The following is a 19484-nucleotide window of genomic DNA, read 5'->3' on the forward strand; positions in this document are numbered from 1 at the left end:
TTTACTGCACGAACACAGAGACACAACACACAACAGCTCAACTACACTTCAGTTTCTCTTTCCCTGAACTCATGTGATTCTGTTTCCTGGTTCTGTGTTTGAGTCACGTGTGTAAAACAGATGTGTCTGTGAGTCTGTAAAGCAGGTTTCTCATTCCTGCTGAGTTTAGTTTTAAAGTTTTCAAGAAGGTTCAATTTGATTGACCTGGTGTTGTGTTTGCGTGTGGACAAACTGCATAGAAAAAGCTGCGGTTTTGAAAATACCCACTTTTGTGTGGACAGGGCCTAAAAAGGTTAGCTATGGTGGACAAACAAGGTTAACTAACGTGATGGGCAGTAGCTACAAGTACTGACGCTACTAGCTTAACTACATTTCTCAGTAGCGTGGTGGTAGCGTCGCTGTTTTCTGAATCGAATAGCTTTTCAGTAGCGAAACTCAAACTTTTTTTGATCAAGCAGCGCGGTAGCGTCAACAACAGCTACATTTTTCAAAGCATTCCTGAAGCTCAAGCTCAAATCAGAAATATAACTAAGGATCACTGATCCTGGACCAGGAAAAGTGGCGCCACCGCTGCTCAAGCCCGTAACGCCATTGGCTCCTCAAACTGTCAGTCAAACCTCATTATTCCTCTCGCTCTCTCGTGATTGAAGTGCGGCGACCAGTTTGAAGCATCTCAGCTTGTTTGCAGTCTGAAGGTTCAATAAAAGAACTGTTGATTGAATAAGTACAGTGTTTTCTTTACTGAAGAAACACTATATATAGTCTAATGTTTTTTGTATTTGAGGAGCGGAGAAGAGTGTCTTAGTTTAGCATGTGTTGTCAAGTCACAGCCAAATAGCTTGTGCGAAACGCTGAATCTTTTATAATATGATATTTTGGCCAAATAACAGAAAAAACTGAGCGCCCACATAGCGACAGAAACCTGTATAACCTGCAAGTTCATGAAAATGTAAATGTGATGCATGTACTGCCTCTGATGTGGCGGTAATGACGGGAAAAAACATTCGCTGGTCAACTTCATATTTGAACTTGATTTTGGTGAAATGTTAATAATATAATCACACAAGCAATGAATGCAAAAAAACGTAGCCTATCTGTAGGCCTATACATTTCTATGGTAACACTATACAATAAGATTTAATTAATGTTAGCTAATGTGTTAACTAACATCATGCATTAGGGGTTGCACTGACTAATATACTAGTCGACTTCAATGGTCTGCCATGATGTTTTAAGCTTGACGTTGACTAGAGGGCGCAACAAGATAAGAAATTTTTTAAGGACTTCCACATTTACGCTCTGTTTCCAAACAGTTAAATGATAAATAAATACATACTCTGAAAGCGCTCCACAAGTCATGTGTGATTATACTACTGGATGCTCGAAATTGAATGGGAGAATGCACAGTTTTAAACAGTTTATTGTACAGGTAAGTTAATGGTTGTGATTGTCTGGTGTGTTTGTGTAAAAACCGCTATTAAGATTCTGATTGGCTGGCAGGTATGAATAAAAATCGTGTGCAGATCGCGCGCGCACAGAATCTGTTCTGTGATTTCTCAATAAAATAGCTTAGAAACTGAAAATTTCTAGGATATATTTCTTAATAACAGAATCCCACAGCTTCATTACTAGTAGAGAGATGGTGGGTTATCTACTGCCAAGTAGAATTAATTCACACGCAATCGCTCTCACTAATGCATTCATATGAATGTAATCTTTACTGTGCTACTTTATCTGTATCGGATTTAGAATGAGCAGAAATGTGTGAGAAATAACGACCCAAAGACAAAAGAACTGATAACGAAAAATGAGCTGTTATAGAAGCAATAGCCATGTGGGCAGCGCTGTGTCATATGCCAAGCTCCAGACTTATTTGTTCATTGATGACGTCATCAGCGACTAGTCAACTTCGACTCAAATTTCATCACATAAAAGTCGACTTAAAAAAAAATTATTAGTCGTTCAACCCCTATCATGCATACAATATATATATATATATATATATATATATATATATATATATATAGATATATATATATTATATATTTCTTTGACTTTCTATGCTCTTATTTTCTATTAATATCTTCCTGTCCTAGGTTTTATTGCGCTGAACCAAGACTGAAGACTTGTAAAACGGGAACTTCTCATGTTTATTGCCATCTTACGATGAAATTGATTGTTTTTTTGTTTTTCTCATGTTTTTTCAATTGTAAGGCGCTTTGGATAAAAGCATCTGCAAAATGCTAGCTCCATTGACAGATGCATAATTTGTACTGCTGGATCCATGGTAGGTCTGGTGTTCAGAAACGAGAATAAGGAGGATCCAAGTACAGTATAACACTTTATCAAGAAAATCACAATGCCACAGGCAATGGGAGACACAGGCAGAAAATAAAGTAAATCCACAAAAGAGTGCACAAGGGCTAAGCAGAAAACAACTCACACAAGACATCCACTAAAGACAACACCAGACAAAGAGCATGGGAAAAACACTGGGGGTTATATACACAAGAAACCAGGGGCTCACAAGGGACAGGTGAAGGGGATTAGTTGCTGTGGTAACTAACAAGGGTAACTATGGTGACAAACAAGGCACAAGGAGCTGAAGGAAACAGACACAGAAACACTGGGAACCCAACAACACTTCAAAATAAGAGTCCACCCACTGATTAATAATAGAGAACTGGATTGCTCATGACGTCATGAAAGTGAAGCCACCTCGCCGCCATATTGGTATTCCCCAGTATTCCTATACATTCTATTGAATAAATAGGAAAACCTATGATTTTAATGAGAAAACATTACCTAACAAATCAGCGTTTTTATATCTGAAGTGTTCCTGTACATTCTTACAGTGCAAACGTCCTATGCATGTCAATTCTTATTTGATTAATGTTTGGAATTTCCCCTGCGTATTAAATAGTTATGCATCATATTCATAACAGTAGCGAAACTTAGATGAACATGATAAACACCAGATGGACGAGACTCTCAACATATATATTATGAATGTTATTCTGAAATCTGTATTCTTTGTATATGCATATACCTTAATTCACCCTGTATTCTCAGTTTATGTAATTGTGCCATTTCTTGTTTTTAATTGTACAGTAGGCTAACTGCAAATGTTTCAACAATGATTTCATTATTAGCATGCATTTTGAAGCAGGCAATTATTTAAATGTTGGTTAAATTAATAATTAGTTAAACATACATACAGTACATAACATTTACATAATAACTGTAATGCCAGTAAAACGCCAAAGAATTCATGTGGTCTTGAGTTAGAAAAAGATGTTGCTCAATCAGGACAGAAAAAAATACACACATCATAACATCATTTAGAGAAATAACACTGACAACATACAGTACGTGAAGCTTTATTTCCAAGATGATGCATGGGAAGCTATGAATTTCAATACAATATAGAGCAATACAGTAACAGAGGCTTGTACTGTAATGTTTATTGTATATTCCAACCAATTACTGATACTAATACCATATATGTGTTCATGTTTAAGATTTCCGTACATAAAGAAATGTATTTTGTGTTAGATCAGTTACCTGTCAGCAGTGTGCAGCAGACACACCCACCTTAACGATCTAAATATATTCCTTATCTTGCCTAAAAGACCATAAACATTGCAGATAACATCTGAATAACAATTACATGTATCCTAAAAGCTAATCCTGTGTGACTGATCCATTTCAATCCGGTGATTTTAGGTCAGTGTTTTTGCTGCCAGTCAATGATTGCCAGTAGGGAATAGAAAGATGGCGGCTTGAACACTTCCTAATGTCAGTTTGGAAAACAATAAGTAATCCAGTCATTAAATAGATCAGTGAGTCCATCATAAAACAAGAGAAAACAAGACAGGAATGTAACAATCCTAATTACTACACTTATACTGCAGGACTGAAAACTGTCCAGATTTACGGTTCATTCTTAATCACACTGATGGATCTGTTTTCTCAGTCTTTGGCTGGCAGGATACTCCACTGATGGGTCATGTGACCTGCCTTCATCCACTGATTCATTCTTAATCACACTGATGGATCTGTTTTCTCAGTCTTTGGCTGGCAGGATGACGGCGGTCAGCCAGAGCAGCCGCATACACCTTTTGGGGGGTATTCAGTTTGAAAACAGACACGTCAAAAGCCGGGACACTTTCTGCTCCCGTTAGTGTTTGCATACTTTATCACAGATGAAGTGAATTAAATGCAATATTTGTCAAATTGACAGACGTTTTAGAAACTTTTTCATAAGAAACAGAAACACTTTTTATATACTGCTTAATAAAGCGCCATCTTTTCAAGAATAAGGTTTTCAAACAACAGGGGCGGATTTAGTGAATTGAGGGCCCCAGGCAAATATAGGAATGGGGCCCCTATACATTTGCACACATTTACCTAGATCAACCTTGAAAAGAAGAGACTCTTAAACATCTCACTGTTGCTGATTCATCATGCAGCTCAAAGCTTTATGGGTATGAATCTCTCGTCAGTCTATTCTGATTCATCAACACAGTTTTGTCACATGATGATCCAGAACACACACACACGGATCTTAAACCCAGGAATGGATTACCACATCTGATAGTGAACTGTGGTTCAGCTGCAGGACTGTGAAAGGATGAGGCTCATTGTGTCAGAGACATCTGCAGCTCAGAAGCACAGAGTTCATGCACTATTCTGATCCACAAAACACTCCTATTCTACTACCAAACCTAAATCATCAAACACTCCTATGTTCTCCTGGGATGAGGCTCATTGTGTCGAGACGCTGTAGAAGGATGATGATGGGCTTCACAGGGAGATCAGTCACTATGTTATTGTGTCTGAATGAGTAACTGTCAGCAGAGCAGATCAAACTCCAGGACTGATCATTTCCTCCAAACACACACTCATAACCCAATCCCTTCCTGCTGATGCTCTTATATGACACTGATATAAACACACCACCATCTCCACTCCACTCCAGCTCCCAGTAACAGCGTCCACACACACTCTCTCTACACAACACCTGACACACATCATCAAATCTGTCTGGATGACCAGAATAAAACTGATATGTGCCAGTGTTAGTAATCACTCTGTTTCTCTCAGACAGAAGAAGGGATTCATTCACTGTGTTCAGATCCAGAGTGAGCTGACGGGAATCTGATGGAGATAAAACACATCAGAATCAGGAATTATGAATCTGTTTGATCTTTTCATGTAGCTGAACTCTTCATGTTCAGTGTATCATCAGTGTCTCAGTACAGATGAGCAGATATCTGTGCACATCATCATTTACATCATCAGTTATAAAACTCTTCTTTCACCTTCTACAGGAAGAACATGAACACACTCAGAGAGTTTTTCTGCTGGTTTTCTTACTGACTTACATTGTAGGAAGTCCTTCCTGGTTCTGGGAACAATGTTGGTGAGTGTGACTGTGGAAAATCAACAGACATGAACAGTGTGATTCTCATGATCCTGTATCTATTCCTAACACATTTCTAATATGATGTTCTCCATGATATGAGATGATTATGGACTGGTTTCTAGGAGCAGATGAATCTCCAGGACTTTACCTCTGTCTGAGATCTTCTTGAGCTCCTCTTTGCAGAAATCCTCCAGTTTGTGTCTCAGCTGATGGACAGATTCTCTCAGAGCATCAGAAGAGAAGAGAGAACTGAAGAGTTTATCATTTCTGTCTGTAGATTCAGGAGGTGCTGAGAGAGACTGGAAACTCTACAGAAAACAGGGAAACACTTTAGATTACAGCCGCGATTTACAGTGAAAGTAAACAGAATTTACAGCTTAATTTTTTTTTAATTACAGTGTACCTATAAAGTACCTCGGTGTAGATATCAGTGAATAATATGCAAAGTAATGAGAATGCAATATAATAATAATATAAGTTTGGGGTGTGATTTATACTGAAAGTATTTTGAAACTAAGGGGTACCTATTCTAATATTACGTGGTATGTATGACCAATATAATAATAATAATAATAATACATTTTATTTATGCCTTACATGGGTCTCATGGTATGATAATATGAAAACATAAAACAGTTACAATAAAATTCAAAACCACTTCAAAGTCAAAAGAATAAGATAAAATTACCAGCGGTATGCCTGTCTAAAAAGATGCATCTTTAAATGAGATTTGAAAATGGGAAGAGAGTCACTGTTTCGAATATCTTGTGGAAGTAAATTCTACAGATAAGGAGCAGTGAGCTAAAAGCTAGAGAACCCATGAAAACCAGGGCCCGTATTCACAAAACCTTTTATCTTATTATTAAGAGTACTCCAAAATAGCAGCAAAAGTTTTTAGCTAAGAGTTTTATCTTAAAACATATTCACAAAGCTGCTGAGACAAACTTGTACTGAGGAACAGAGAGAAGTCTTAAGCTCAGAGTAAGGGGGCGGGGCTGAGCTTATTGCTATGGATGATGTCATCGTGCTCATTAACTATGCACACAGTGATTGGCTGTCAGTGATTTATTTATAGAATTATTGTAGAGTGCAATATTATGTTGCCATATTCAAATAAAGACTTAAACGTAACACTTTATATTAACTTTTATTAACAATCATTAACAAACATTATTTAATGCTTAATGGATCATTAGCTCATATATATTCACATATCTAGAAATGTGAAAAAATGTGCTCGTTAATGTTTACCAATAAATGTATTAAACATTACCTAATAATTAAGATTTCATGTCATTTCACGCTTACAAATGTCATCAAACGTCTAATTCATATGATCATGCGCATCTTGAAAATCTACAAATGATTTTAACTTATGTTATACAATGATAAAAGCTTGTGTTAATGCACAGTCCTTCTTCTGTTATTGAGGTGTGATACGGGTTGGTTAGGGATAGGTTTGGTGATATGGGTAGATTTAAGGTTTGGTAAGTGGTCAACATGTGTACAAGGGTCAATTTGGTTACTATAAGGGAACACAGTTCAATCAGAGGAGTCAGAGGAGGGGCGCTGGATGAGTCAGGGCTGGCGGCGTGTGATGGGGCACACCTGAAGGAAATGGAGCCTCATCACCGCCGCTGTTTAAAAGCCCAACGCGCCTCTCCACGGGAGACCGGTCTCTTCCCCGTGCATGCACATTGGTGTCCTCGTGAGTCCAGGAAGGGTGCGTAAACCCGGACTGGGACGGAGGAACGATGGAGACGGCCTCCCAGCCACACAAAGGGGTAGGTGACTTTTCTTTTACGGTCATTTTATCCTGTGGTTGGTTGAGGCTGTCGACTAAAACCCGGTTTCTCTGTCCCTGTTCCAGCGCGCTGCGAGAGGAAGGACTGCCCGGAGAGGAATCCCCACCCCACCCACTCTGACCTTTTGGAGCCTGGATGAGGAAGGTAGCACTACCGTGTGGGCAGCGCCCTGAGGACGGGGATGTCGCTTGAGGTGGGGGTGTGACGAGTCAGCTGCCCCCTCCCTGATTAACATCGGCACCCCATCCTAAATTGCCGCCCTTCACCATGCTCCCAACAGGAGTGGGTGTGTGAGAGAGGAAGGCCGCTGGACGAGTCAGGGCTGGCGGCATTTGATGGGGCACACCTGAAGGCAATGGAGCCTCATCACCGCCACTGTTTAAAAGCCCAACACTCCTCTCCTCGGGAGACCGGCCTCTCCCCCGTGCATACACACTGGTGTCCTCTTGGGTACAGGAAGGGTGCGTAGATGGACTCCTGTGCTGCCAGAGACGTGAGCTGCCAACACTCCTGGTCCCGACGATGACCGCACCCGTTTACACGGCCGTCGGGCCAGGATGCCGGGCCGTCCATCCCCTGCAAGCGCCGCGGCCAATGAGAAGGATGCGGCCGCTGGAAGAAGCCGCCGCCCCTCGTGCCCCGGACCGGAGAGGGGAGCGTGTGCGGCCGCCGGACTCCGCCCCTTACCTGGACCCTTCCTCCATGAACACTGCCTGACCCACACGAACCCCGCAGCACGACAAGGACACCAGATTCCATGTTGTTTTGGACACTCTCCCCTTTTGGACACTTTATTCCCTCTTTTGGTTGATTTTCTGTTAATAAAAGCCTCTCCGAGGCCTGACGCCATGCCCACTGTGTCTGTCGTTTGCTCGTCCCATCACACTGGTGGAGAATGCGGGCAAGGCGGAGCCTAGACAGCGTAGTTGGGAAACACCTGATGACGTCACTCCCTCTCGCTCGCAAAAGTTTGCGTAAACCCGGACTGGGAAGGAGGAACAATGGAGACGGCCTCCCAGCCACACAAAGGGGTAGGTGACTTTTCTTTTATGGTCATTTTACCCTGTGGTTGGTTGAGGCTGTCGACTAAAACCCGGTTTCTCTGTCCCTGTTCCAGCACGCTGCGAGAGGGAGGACTGCCCGGAGAGGAATCCCCACCCCACCCACTCTGACCCTTTGGAGCCTGGATGAGGAAGGTAGCACTCCCGTGTGGGCAGCGCCCTGAGGACGGGGATGTCGCTTGAGGGGGGGGGTGTGACGAGTCAGCTGCCTCCTCCCTGATTATCTTCGGCACCCCATCCTAAATCGCCACCCTTCACCAGGCTCCCAACAGGAGTGGGTGTGTGAGAGAGGAGGGGCGCTGGACGAGTCAGGGCTGGCGGCATTTGATGGGGCACACCTGAAGGCAATGGAGCCTCATCACCGCCACTGTTTAAAAGCCCAACGCGCCTCTCCTCGGGAGACCGGTCTCTTCCCCGTGCATGCACACTGGTGTCCTCGTGGGTCCAGGAAGGGTGCGTTGCGGGATTCCTGCGGCACCAGAGACTTGAGCTAATGGACCCTGTGGTCCGGACAATGACCGTACCCGTTTACATGGCCGTCGGGCCAGGATGCCGGGCCGTCCATCCCCTGCAAGCGCCGCGGCCAATGGCAAGGATGCGGCCGCTGGAAGAAGCCGCCGCCCCTCGTGCCCCGGACCGGACCTGGACCCTTCCTCCATGAACACTGCCTGACCCACACGAACCCCGCAGCACGACGAGGACACCAGATTCTCTGTTGTTTTGGACACTCTCCCCTTTTGGACACTTTATTCCCTCTTTTGGTTGATTTTCTGTTAATAAAAGCCTCTCCGAGGCTTGATGCCATGCCCACTGTGTCTGTCGTTTGCTGCTCCCGTCACACTGTATATTGCGTTGTTTTGATAAATAAAGTTTTTTGAATGAAGATGGCGGTGCGTCCACATGCAGCGGCTTCTCTCTGTCCCGACAGAATGGTGTTTTCGTGTTTTTTGTCTTGTGAGTCACAGTGTTTTTGTACAGCGTCATCGCATCTACCTGTTTTTAAGCGTGCATACAGTCATGAGTTTCTGCTGGGTGTCTGCAGAACCGCATTTTTAGAGTTAAACTCCGCACACGCAGAACAGCTGCGGGTCCTCGGTCTGCTCTGGAGGCCTACATCATCACCGACCCCCACTGCTGCATCTTGCCGACAGCAGAGGCGCCACAAGCGCCGTGAGAGGAAGCAGAAGAGGGGTAAGCATGGAGGTATCTGAGCTAGGCTAACGGCTAACCCACACAAGCCATCTATCCCCACCATCGTACTGGCTAACGTTCACTCTTTGAACATTAAACTGGACTACATCCGATTACTACGTTCAACTCAGAGGACTGTAAGAGACTGTTGTGTTTTTGTGTTCACGGAAACATGGCTTAGCAACAGCGTTCTGGACTGCGCTATTCAGCTCGATTAGCTGACATGCTATCGAGCGGACAGAGCACTGGGTTTACATCAGTGATGCATAGTGCCGCGATACTGTTGTGATCTGCAAACACTGCTCACCTCTGGTGGAGTTTATGATTATTAAGTGCTGGCCGTTCTATCTGCCGAGGGAATATACAGCCATACTGCTCGTTTTGGTTCTCACTCCCCCGAACAACAACAACTGCAACAGGAACGATGCACTAAATCAACTGCACCAGCACATCAGTGAGCAGCAGACAGCACACCCTGATGCTTTTCTCATCATAGCTGGGGATTTCACAATGCTGACTTAAAGAGTGTGTTTCCAAAAATACACCAACACAGTTTAACTTTCCAACAAGAGGTAAAAACATTTTAGACTTTGTTTACCACCACACAGAGAGGAGCTTACAAAGCCCTCCCCCTCCCCCACCTTGGTGCCTCAGACCACATCACTGTCATGCTAATGCCTGCTTACAGACTGCTCGTTACAGTCGCCAAACCAGTTCAAAAACCGATTCAAGTGTGGCCGGAAGGATCGTCAGAAGCTCCTCAAGACTGCTTTGACACAACTGACTGGAATATGTTTAAGCAGGCTGCCACTTACAATAACACCACTGATCTCCAGGAGTACTCAGAGACTGTCACTGCCTACATCAACAAGTGTATTGAGGATGTAACAGTCACAAAAACCATCACTGTCCGGGCTAACCAGGGCCAACCTATCCCGCGGCATCAGAGAGGCTAAGAGACAGTACTCCAGGAGGATAGCCCATCGATTCAGCAACAGCAGAGACACTCGGAGCCTTCCCGCGGCATCAGAGAGGCTAAGAGACAGTAATCCCCCACCACGGACCTGTGACAGCAACATCTCTCTGCTGAACGAGCTGAAAACCTTCTTCACTCGCTTTGAGAAACAAAACGGCTCCACTGCACAGAAGACTCCACTCCTCCCGGTGACCAGGTGATGACGCTGACCCCGGACAGCGTGAGGAGATCCATCAGCAGGATCAATGCACGTAAAGCTCTGGGTCCTGACAACATTCCTGGGCATGTACTGAGAGACTGTGCAGCAGAACTCACTGATGTTTTCACAGACTTTTTCAACATCTCACTTAGTCAAGCTGTTGCTCCCACATGTTTCAAAACTACCACCGTCATTCCAGTCCCAAAGAAACCATCTCCTTCCTGCTTTAATGACTACCGTCCTGTTGCACTTACTCCCATCCTCATGAAGTGCTTTGAACGGCTAGTCATGCACCACATCAAGTCTGCCCCCGCCCCCCCCCCCCCCCCCTGGACCCATTCCAGTTTGCATATCGGTCCAACAACTCGACCGATGACGCCATCGCCACTGCCCTTCACTCAGCACTCACACATATAGACAAAAAGGACTCATACGTCAGAATGCTGTTCATAGACTTCAGTTCAGCATTCAAACACAATCATCCCTCAACAGCTCATCAACAAACTGGTCGAGCTGGGGCTCAACACTTCGCTGTGCAACTGGCTGTTGGACTTTCTGACTGGAAGACCTCAGGCAGTACGGGTCGGCAGCAACACATCCAGCACCATCACACTGGGGCCCCCCAAGGATGTGTACTGAGCCCCCTCCTCTTCACTCTGCTGACCCACGACTGCACTCCGTCACACAACTCCAACCTCTTCTTTAAGTTTGGCCGGGTGGTGCAGTGACAACAATCTCTCTCTGAACGGGGAGAAGACGAAGGAGATTGTTGTTGACTTCAGGAGAGCGCACACTCAGCAGTGTTCCTCTGACCATCAACGGTGCGACTGTGGAGAGAGTGAGAAGCACCAAGTTCCTGGGTGTGCACATCACAGAGGACCTCTCCTGGACCGACAACACCGCAGCACTGGCCAAGAAATCACAACAGCATCTCAACTTCCTCCGCAAACAGAGGAGAGCCAGAGCCCCACCCCCCATCATGTACACCTTCTACAGAGGCACCATCGAGAGCATTCTGACTAGCTGCATCACTGTGTGGTATGGCGCCTGCAACGCGTCCTGCCAGAAGACTCTGTAACGCATAGTGAGAGCAGCTGAGAAGATCATTGGTGTCTCTCTCCCCTCCCTCCAGGAAATTTACGGAATTCGTCTCACTCGCAAAGCCCTCTGCATCGCAGGTGATCCAACCCACCTGTCACACAGCTTCTTCAGTCTGCTGCCATCAGGGAGGAGACTGCGGAGTCTCCAGGCCAGGACCAGCAGACTGAAGGACAGCTCCATCCATCAGGCTGTCAGGAAGCTGAACTCGCTCCCGAACTTGCCCCCCCATCCCTCTCCTGCCCCAGGCACCACTGAAACTAGAACCCCCCCCACACCCCCAGATCCCACATCCCCAGGTCCTTCCACACCCAACCCCACTAACATATGATGACATGCACCAGTCCCTTTGTGCAGCATTGGTATGCTCACTACCTCATTCACCATGGAACTGACGTCATTCTACCACCTCATCAGTCAGTTTAAATAAAATAACTGCTCTTGAGCCCTTTTGTCACTTTAATCAGACTGAATAAGCTTTTTTTGGCACTAAAAATCTTTTTACCTGCACTGTTTGTTCACTGGTTTGCACTCTATCTGCCATGTGCCTTGCGCTGCTTATTTAACTTTATATTTTTTTATTCATATGTCTTTTTTACATTCCCTTATTGTATAGTTTTATCTTATATTTTATATTTGATCTAGATTTTTAGGCTCTACTGTTAGTGTTATCTGTATGCACCTGGGGTCTGAGAGTAATGCAATTTTGATTCTCTGTATGTATGTACTGTACATGTGGAAGAATTGACAATAAAGCAGACTTGACTTGACATGATTTTCTTAAAAATTTTCTAGTCTAATAAAAATCAATTTTATCAAGTTTGAAGATCATCTGATCCAGATGATCAGATGAGAGTCTGATTGATGATTATATAATAAGACACTCATGAAATGTTTTTCTGTGAGTCTCTGTCACAGCAGGATCTGCTCAAGTCCACTATGATCCTGTTCTTTTAGATCTGTGTTACCTGCAGGAACTGGATGTGATCCTGTGTGTGTGAAAGCTGCTCCAGCTCAGCGTCTCTCTTCCTCAGATCATTGATCTCCTGCTCCAGTCGCTCCAGTCGTCCTTCAGCTCGACTCACAGCAGTCTTTTTCTGATCTCTGATCAGTTGTATCAGCTCAGAGAGGCTTCTCTCAATGGAGCGGATGAGCTCAGTAAAGATCCTCTCACTGTCCTCCACTGCTGTCTGTGCAGAGCGCTGTTAGGACACACAGTAATTCAGCTTCAGTGGGTCTGAACTGAGACGGAGAAAAACTTCTCTTCTTCTCCAGACTCACCTTCTGAGACTCCACAGTCTCTCTCAGCTGCTGAAGATCTTTCTCTCTCTGCTGATTCTCTGCTGGGGGGGGGGGAGTCGTTCTTCTGCGTCTCCTTCAGCTGCTTCTGCAGGACAAACAGATGATAGTGAATCTCACAGAAAACTACTGTCACTAAACCATCATGTGAACAGATGAATCCAGGAAAAGTGGAGCTGATAAACAATGACTGTAGATTCAAACTCTAGAAGTGATGATCTGTTACAATACATGAATCATACATGAATTAACATGAAGATTAAGGCTTGTTTCACGCTGCGTGTGTAAGTATTATAAGTGAAACTGACACAGACATAGAGCTTCACACTGACAGTGTTTCTGTGTAATTAAGCTGTGGCTCCACACAGAAAATAAAAAGACCACTGGATCACTACACTTAGTATTAACTTGATGATTAATTTTAAATACCTGTTTCTCTGTCCTCTGGTCTGCAACTGGTACAATGTCATGGTTTTTATGTTCAATAATTGTACACAGCATGCATATACATTTCTTGTCAGTGCGACAGAAAACCTCGAGGAGCTTCTCATGTTTCTGGCAGATCATCTCCTGCAGTCGTCCAGTGGCTTCAGTCACTTTGTGTGGTTTATGTGAATGAAACTCCTCATGACGCTCAAAATGAGTTTGACAGTAGGACTCCAGACACACCAGACAGGACTTGACGGCTTTGTATTTTCTCCAGTTACAGACGTCACACTGCACATCTCCAGCTCCAGCGTCACAGTCAGCAGAGAGTCTGGTCTTCTTCACTTTCTCCACCTCTTTAGTCAGCATGGTGTTTCTAGCTAAAGCAGGTCTTGGACTGAAGGTCTGTCTGCACTGAGGGCAGCTGTAGACTCTCTTCTGATCCTCCTGATCCCAGCAGTCTGTGAATACAGATCTTACAGTAACTGTGTCCACACTGGATGGCCACTGGATCCTTCAGGAGATCCAGACACACTGCGCACATGAACTCATCCTGAAAAACTCTGGCTTCTGCCATTTTACTGCATGAACACAGAGACACACAACAGCTCATCTACACTTCAGTTTCTCTTTCCCTGAAGTCATGCAATTCTGTTTCCTGGTCCTGTGTTTGAGTGATGTGTGTAAAACAGGTGTGTCTGTGAGTCTGTAAAGCAGGTTTCTCACTCCTGCTGAGTTTAGTTTCAACACCTGACTGTTATTAAAGTAAATACAAAGAACTTGACTTGGAAAAGTGATTCTCCTAGACTAGAAATTGGGAACCCTGGTAATTAAATGTCTACTAGATTTCAGTTTCAGACAAACACTCAAAATAAGAAGTGTCCACTGATGTCTGTTCACTCTGTCCATTTGCAGCCCTATTTTTTTTTACCATGTGGACGGTAATAATAGCACAGGTGCGAAGTGAATGTAGAGAAAGAATGAGTCTACTCGATGGTTCTGCATAATTATCATACTCATCCATATGAGTATACGGAACGTATATATATGGGGCTTGAGTGTTTCAGAAACAAGAAAGAGGTTTCACGAAAGACAACACAAGACAAAGAACATGGGAAAACACAGGAAAACCAGGGGCTTACAAGGGACAGGTGAAGATGATTGTTTGTCATGGAAATTAAATTGTGGCTATGGCAACAAACAAGGGTAACTATGAGGACAAACAAGGCACAAAGCAAACAGGAGCTGGAAACAGACAGAAACACTGATAACAGAACATTGGCAATAGAAGTTTTTGGGATTGAATGTATATGGTTTGAGAACGGAGAAAGACTCGAGTATCCATTAATAGACTCGAGTATCATGGCATCATTACCACTTCAGCAGTGCATTATTTCTCCAATAATTTTAATGGCCTGGAGTCACACCTCAAGACATTGTTCAGATATTTTATTTCAAGACATCTGTAATGCACTCCAAACCTTCTGTTGCTATTTGAAAAACATAATTTTAGAGCTAAAAACAGTAGTTTGAACCATTGATATGCAGTCTAATGCAGTTGTTATTTTACTTTTATTATCTGTTATTTATCTATTATTTTAAAAGATGGCGGTGCATCCACATGCAGCGGCTTCTCTCTGTCCTGTCATAATGGTGTTTTCGTGTTTTTTGTCTTGTAAGTCGCAGTGTTTTTGTACGTCTTCATCGCGTCTACCTGTCTTTAAGCGCGCATACAGTCGTGAGTTTCTGCTGGATGTCGGCAGAACCGCATTTTTAGAGTTAAACTTCGTGCACGTGGAACAGCTGCGAGATCTTGGTCTGCTCCGGAGGCCTACACCATCACCGACCCCCACTGCTGCATCTCGCGCACAGCGGAGGCGCCACAAGCGGTGTGAGGTCTGGTCGCGGGAGGTAAAACCCGCGGCGGCGGGCTTTGTGTTTACATCAAAGACGCGTGGTGTTGCGATGCTGTTGTGGTCTGCAAACACTGCTCACCCCTGGTGGAGTTTATGATTATTAAGTGCCAGCCGTTCTATCTACCGAGGGAATATACAGCCATACTGCTCGTTGCTGTATACATTCCTCCAAACAACAACAGCAACAGGAACGATGCACTAAATGAACTGTACCATCACGTCAGTGAGCAGCAGACAGCCCACCCTGATGCTTTTTTCATCATAGCTGGGGATTTCAACCATGCAGACTTAAAAAGTGTGTTTCCAAAAAATACACAACACATTAAACTTTCCAACAGAGGTAAAAACATTTTAGACTTTGTTTATACCACACAGAGAGGAGCTTACAAAGCCCTCCCACTCCCCCACCCCGGTGACTCAGACCACATCACTGTCATGCTAATGCCTGCATACAGACCGCTCGTTAATGTCACCAAACCAGTTCACAAACAAATTCAAGTGTGGCCGGAAGGGTTGTCAGACGCTCTTCAAGACTGTTTTGAAACATCAGACAGGGCATCAGACAGGGTAAGATACAGTACTCCAGGAGGATAGCCCATTGTTTCAGTGACAACAGAGACACTCGGAGCCTGTGGCAGGGGATACAGACCATTACGGACTACAAGCCCCCACCGCGGACCTGTGACAGCAACATCTCCCTGCTTAACGAGCTGAACACCTTCTTCGCTTGCTTTGAGGAACAAAACAGCACCACTGCACAGAAGACTCCACCTTCTACCGGTGACCAGGTGATGACGCTGACCCCAGCAGGATCAATGCACGCAAAGCTCTGGGTCCTGACAATATCCCTGGGCGTGTACTGAGAGACTGTGCAGTGGAACTCACTGATGTCTTCACAGACATTTTTTAACATCTCACTTAGTCAAGCTTTTGTTCCCACATGTTTCAAAGCTACCACCATCATTCGAGTCCCGAAGAAGCCGTCTCCATCCTGCTTCAATGACTACCGTCCTGTTGCACTTACTCCCATCCTCATGAAGTGCTTTGAACGGCTAGTCATGCACCACATCAAGTCTGCCGTCCCGCCTCCCTGGACCCCTTCCAGTTTGCATATTGGTCAAACCGCTCGACCGATGACGCCATCGCAACTGCCCTCCACTCAGCACTCACACATACAGACAAAAAGGACTCATGCGTCAGAATGCTGTTCATAGACTTCAGTTCAGCATTCAACACAATCATACCTCAACAGCTCATTCAAAAACTGGTCCAGCTGGGACTCAACACTCCGCTGTGCTACTGGCTGTTGGACTTTCTGACCGGAAGACCACAGGCAGTACAGGTCGGCAGCAACACATCCAGCATCATCACACTGAACACTGGTGCCCCCCAAGGATGTGTGCTGAACTCTCCTCTTCACTCTGCTGACTTACGACTGCACACCGTCACACAACTCCAACCTCTTTATTAAGTTTGTGGATGACATGACTGTGGTGGGTCTCATTAGCAACAGAGATGAGACAAACTACAGGAGCGAGGTGAGCCGCCTGGCCGGGTGGTGGCAGTGACAACAATCTCTCTCTGAACGTGGAGAAGACGAAGGAGATTGTTTGTTGACTTCAGGAGAGTGCACACTCAGCATGCCTCCTCTGACTATCAACGGTGCGACTGTGGAGAGAGTGAGCAGCACCAAGTTCCTGGGTGTGCACATCACAGAGGACCTCTCCTAGGCCGACAACACTACAGCACTGGCCAAGAAATCACAACAGTGTCTCTACTTCCTCCGCAAACTGAGAAGAGCCAGAGCCCCGGCCCCCATCATGTGCACCTTCTACAGAGGCACCATCGAGAGCATTCTGACTAGCTGCATCACTGCATGGTATGGCGCCTGCAACGTGTCCTGCCGGAAGACTCTTCAACGCATAGTTAGAGCAGCTGTGAAGATCGTTGGAGTCTCTCTCCCCTCCCTCCAGGACATTTACGGAACCCGTCTCACTCGTAAAGCCCTCTGCATTGCAGGTGATCCCACCCACACAGCTTCTTCAGTCTGCTTCCACCAGGGAGGAGACTGCGGAGTCTCCAGTCCAGGACCAGCAGACTGAAGGACAGCTTCATTCATCAGGCTCTCAGGAAGCTGAACTCGCTCCCGAACTTGCCCCCCGTTCCCTCTTCTGCCCCAGGCACCACTGAACTATGAACCCCCCCCCAAGATCCCAGGTCCTTCCACTCCCCCCTCCCACTAATACGATAACATGCACCAGTCACTTTGTGCAGCATTGGTCTGCTCACTACCTCATTCAGCATAGAACTGACGTCATTCTACTACCTCTTCAGTCAGTTAAATAAAAAAACGGCTCTCTTTTTTTTGCAATACAATCTTTTTATCTGCACTGTTTGTTCACCTCACTGGTTTGCACTCTATCTGCCATGTGCCTTGCGCTGCTTTATTTAACTTTATTTTTATTTATTTTTTTTTTTTTACATGCCCTTATTTGTATAGTGTATTTATATTTTAGATTTTATCTCTATCTATCTGTATTTTTAGGCTCTACTGTTAGTGTTATCGGTACGCACCATGGGTCTGAGAGTAACGCAATTTCAATTCTCTGTATGTATGTACTGTACATGTGGAAGAATTGACAATAAAGGAGACTTGACTTGACTTGACTTGTTAGGTAGATTTTTCCAGAATTTGGGAACTAAATAGGAAAAGGATCTGCCGCCTGCAGTTGATTTTGATATTCTAGGTATTATCAAATGGCCAGAGTTTTGAGAACGCAGCAGACGTGGAGGACTATAATGCGATATGAGCTCGCTTAAGTACTGAGGTGCTAAATAATTCAGGGCTTTATAAGTAATTAGAAAGATTTTATAATGTATACAGTGTTTAATAGGGAGCCAATGCAGTGTTGACAGAACCGGGCTAATATGGTCATACTTCCTGGTTCTAGTAAGAACTCTAGCATTTATTAGGCATGCAGAACAACTACCAAATAAAGCATTACAATAATCTTACCTGGAGGTCATGAATGCACGGAATGACATTTCTGCATTTGACATTGAGAGCATAGGTCGCAATTTACATATATTTTTGAGATGGAAAATGCAGTTTTACATATGCTAGAAACTTGGCTTTCAAAGGAAAAATAGCTCCACTGGCTCCCTCGTCCTGCTGGCTCCACCTTGGTCTGTTATCTACCATCAATTGCCTTGGGACTCCACTCCTCAGGCAGGGCCATGTCCCTCCATCCCTCCGGCTGGCTCATATAGGATCAGGCTCTACCTCCTTCTGTTTTGGCTGCTGAGAGAGATGTCACTCCGGCTCCACCGCAGCCTTCCGGAACTCCACCTCCGCATAGGTCGCCAGAGCCATCAGTTCCACCTCGGCCCTCCGGATCCCCCTCGTCACCCTGGCTCATCGGCTCTCCGTCTCCGCATTGGGCTCCTCCACCACCTGCTCCGCTGCCGTTGGTCGGCCCACTGGAGTGTCAGATCTTCCTCCACCATGGCTCCTTCCTCCGTCAGCTCCATAGTGGGTCACAGTTATGGCTGTGGCCTGGGTCCCGCCTGGCTCCTCCTGCTTCAAGTCCCTATGGTCTTCTCCCTGGCTCCATTGTCACCACCACGGACTCTGTCTACCGGCCCCCTCTCGGAGGTCCATTTTCCTCCTGAGCCTCCACCAGTTTTCTCTAATGGATTTCCTGCCATCCCTTTGCCATCCCGTTTCCATCCCACTTCCACTCCTTTGTCTTCCTTTTTAAGTCCCCCACCGTCCGACTCTTTGTTGTTTCTGTGGCGTGAGGACGCGCCTTCCAGGAGGGGGGCAAACTGTCACTTCCCTGGACTGTCTGTGTGGGTTTTTGCTCCCCATGTGCTCTGTGTCTTGTTATTTAGTTTGTTTAGTTGTGTATTGAAAGTATAGTCTGCCCCATGTTTCCTTGTCGAGTCTTTAACGTCTATCCCCATTGTGCTACCTGTGTGTTCCTGCCTGCCCTGTATTCCTCCTTTCTGGATGATTAAAGACTGTTGTTTGTGTTCATCCCACGACTCCTCGTTCCTCACTGTAGTGCAACCTTAACAGCAGA

The sequence above is a fragment of the Cyprinus carpio genome, chromosome B2 (genome assembly GCF_018340385.1).
Source record: "Cyprinus carpio isolate SPL01 chromosome B2, ASM1834038v1, whole genome shotgun sequence".
Classification (NCBI taxonomy): domain Eukaryota; kingdom Metazoa; phylum Chordata; class Actinopteri; order Cypriniformes; family Cyprinidae; genus Cyprinus; species Cyprinus carpio.